Source organism: Dendrobates tinctorius, unplaced genomic scaffold, assembly GCF_039654945.1.
Source record: "Dendrobates tinctorius isolate UK_male_01 unplaced genomic scaffold, ASM3965494v1 ptg000177l, whole genome shotgun sequence".
In the NCBI taxonomy this organism is placed as follows: Eukaryota; Metazoa; Chordata; class Amphibia; order Anura; family Dendrobatidae; genus Dendrobates; species Dendrobates tinctorius.
The window spans coordinates 12,613,294-12,616,945 of record NW_027361844.1 but is presented as its reverse complement, the minus strand read 5'-3'; positions in this window follow the sequence as shown (position 1 = coordinate 12,616,945).

Below are 3,652 nucleotides of genomic sequence, written 5' to 3'. Positions count from 1 at the left end.
ACCCGTCATACATATCCAGTATCCCATTGTCGAATGCCCATATACCCATCACACATCCTTCATCTCATAGTCCCATGCCCATATACCCATCATACATATCCTCCATCCCATAGTCCCGTGCCCATATACCCATCATACATATCCGCCATACCATAGTCCCTGCCCATATACCCGTCATACATATCCTGCATCCCATAGTCCAGTGCCCATATACCCATCACACATCCTCCATCCCATAGTCCCGTGCCCATATACTCGTCATACATATCCTCCATCCCATAGTCCAGTGCCCATATACCCATCACACATCCTCAATCCCGTAGTCAACCATTATGACATCATAATGTGCGGCGGGGCTTGCAACCTATGATGACATCAGCGTCGCTATGGCAACCATTATGACATAATGAGGGGTGGGGCTTGATACACACACTTTTTCCCCATTATGAAGATAGGGGCAAAATTGTTTGGTGAATTGGAACACGCGGGGTTAAAATTTAGCCTAGGACACTCTTGGGGTCCAGACGTGTGACTGCCAAATTTTGTGGCTGTAGCTGCGACGGTGCGGATGCCAATCCCGGAAATACATACATACATACACACACTTGAGCTTTATATATTAGATTATGTATATATATATATATAATCGTCTAATTCTGTCTGTCTGTAACGGAAATCCTACGTCGCGACCAATCAGAAACAGGCGCAGTCCAGCTGCGAATTGGCACGGAATTCGAATGACGTACGCCACCGCTACCGTTGGGAGATCTCCCGATGGTTGCCGCGGGTCATCTCCTGCCGCATGGAGGTCAGCGGCAACGCAGCCAGGAGATGACCGGCGCTGCTCTCAATGTACGGATGGTACCCAGGGTCTGGAGGAGAGGAGACTCTCCTCCAGGCCCTGGGTACCATAAACCTGTAAAAAATAGAATTAAAATAAAAAATAGTGATATAATCACCTTCCGACAGCCCCCAGACTCTTTCCCTCCTCTCACCACGCGTCCGACATCTTCCGGTCCCAGTAATGCTTTTCGCGAAAGACCGCTGATGACGTTGCGCTCTCCCGAGAGTGACGTCATCTCCAGTCCTTCGCGCTAAGCATTACTGTGAACGGAAGATGCCGGTAGCATAGAGAGGAGATCAGGGGATGTCGGAAGGTGAGAATAACCTTTTTTTTAATTTTTGTTATTATTTTTTACATTCTATCTTTTACTATTGATGCTGCATAGGCAGCATCAATAGTAAAAAGTTGATCACAATTGTCAAACACTGTGCTTGACAAGTGTGACCAACCTGTCAAGCACATTCCAAGCGATGCTTCAAATCGGGCCCCAAATGCCAGTCAGGGCAGTAATATCCTGATTGCGGCCCTGGGTTGATCTATGTGGGATCCGTTTTCTATGTGCACCCATAGTCTTGAATGGGCAAGTCTCATCTGAAGACACTAGTTCATGCTGTGATTTATTTCAAGAAGATATTCAACCCATGTAAAAAATAGTCACCTGTACAGTCCTATTAAATAATGTTGGTCGTATTCCTCCTGTCCTGTGTGATGTCATTTTCTTCCACAGACAGTACTCAGACCAAACATATGGTCCTACTAACATACCCGAATGTGCACCTTTATAAAATCCTGTGTGGAAACAGTAATAGAGGCGTAGTAATGGAATGTCAAGGGCTTGAGCTCCCTACTTACAAATCATCTGTCTTCTGAATGTTTCAGTTCAGTCTTAATTGTTGCAAATGTATGCCAAATATCTAAAACACACGTTACATTTTCTGCATGTGTTATAAATTGATTTTCTGCATTGGGTACACCCAGGGTGGAGCTCAGGCAGCTGGCAGGTTATGTGTACTGAGGGCCAGGGGGGAAGCAAAGAGACCCATAACCTTGTTGGGGTAGTTAGATACACGTCTAAAACAAAACTATTAATTTAAATCCTAGTAAAGTAAATCCTAACTATGATTTTTGGTGACAGATTAATTATTGCAATCCATTCTCTATTCCTATAAACTCTAAATTATATAGACACATATAAATCATTAATCTCAGGTATGTAATTCAATAATAATGCCACCGGTGTATAAAATCAAGCACACAGCCATGCAGTCTGCCTTTACAGATATTTGTCCATGAGTGCATTGTTCTAAAGAGCTCTCTGAATTTGATGGTGGCACTGTATAGGATGCCACCGCTGTAACAAGTCAGTTCTTCAATGCTCCTCAACTAAGCCTGGAAGTGGCAGACCACGCTAAGTTGCAGAGCGGACTCGCCAAGTGCAGAGTGCAAACCTCCTCTAGTATTAACATCAGCACTAGTGTTGATCAAGCGCTGAAATGCTCGAGTACTCAGTACTTGAATCGAGCATGTTGAACGCATAATCCGTCCTTTCCTCAACCCTCAATCTACTAAAATGCTTGTGCATGCCCTCATCATTTCCTTCCTCGACTACTGCAACATCCTTTTCAACACTCTTGCACCTCTCCAGTCCATCCTTAACTCTGCTGCCCGACTAATTCATCTCTCTCTTAGCTACTCCTCCGCTTCTCCTCTCTGCAGATCTCTTCACTGGCATACATTCCCTCAGCATATCCAGTTCAAATTACTAATACTGACCTACAAAGCCATCCATAACCTGTCTCCCCCATATATCGCTGAACTAATCTTCCAATATCTTCCCTCACGTAATCTCCGGTCCTCCCAAGACCTCCTTCTCTCCTCCATACTTATTCGCACCTCACGTAATCGCCTCCAAGACTTCTTCCGAATAACCCCCATCCTCTGGAATTTTGTGCCCCAACATGTCCGACTATCAGCCACATTCAGATCCTTCAGATGGAACTTGAAAACCTACCTCTTCAAGAAAGCTTACAGCCTGCAATGACCCCACTGCCTACTCACCACTACCAAAGCTACCGCCTCACCAACACCGGAGCTGCTGCAACCCCTCAACCTGTATCAGTCTGTCATTGTTAGTTTCCTTACAGTAATGTAAGTGATTCCTGTAATTTGTATGTAACCACTTCATATGTACAGCACCATGGAATCAATGGTGCTATATAAATAAATAATAATAATAAATAAAAAAGAACGTGAAACTGGAGCATTTTTCCTGAGGTTAGTGTCTTCTCTCTCTCCTCTGTCAGAACATGTCCCCGGAGTTCTACAGCTCACAAAAAGTCCGGTTGACAGCGGAGTAACTGTGCTCCCAGAAGGAGAATTCCCTGCTACACTGCGGCACGCAGCTCAGATGATTCAAATAAGCTTTTTATGAGGACCCGAACACTCAAGTGCCATGAGATACTCAACACTGCTCGATACTCAATCAAGCACCCCAAAGCTCGATCCTGTATCAAGCAGTGCCAAGTATGCACTCCAATCACTAATCAGCACAAAATTAGTGTATCATGAGCTTCACAGCATAGAATTCCATGGCCGAGCAGCTGCATGCAAGATTTATGTCACCAAGCACAATGCCAAGCGTTGGATGGAGTGGTGTAAAACAGTCGCCACTACACTAGACTCTGGAACAGAGGAAAATGGTTATGTTGGGTGTGAAATCAGTCTTCTCTATCTGGCATCTGATTAACGAGTCTGGGTTTCGTGAATGCCAGGAGAAAGTTACCCGCTTGACTACATTGTGCAAACTGT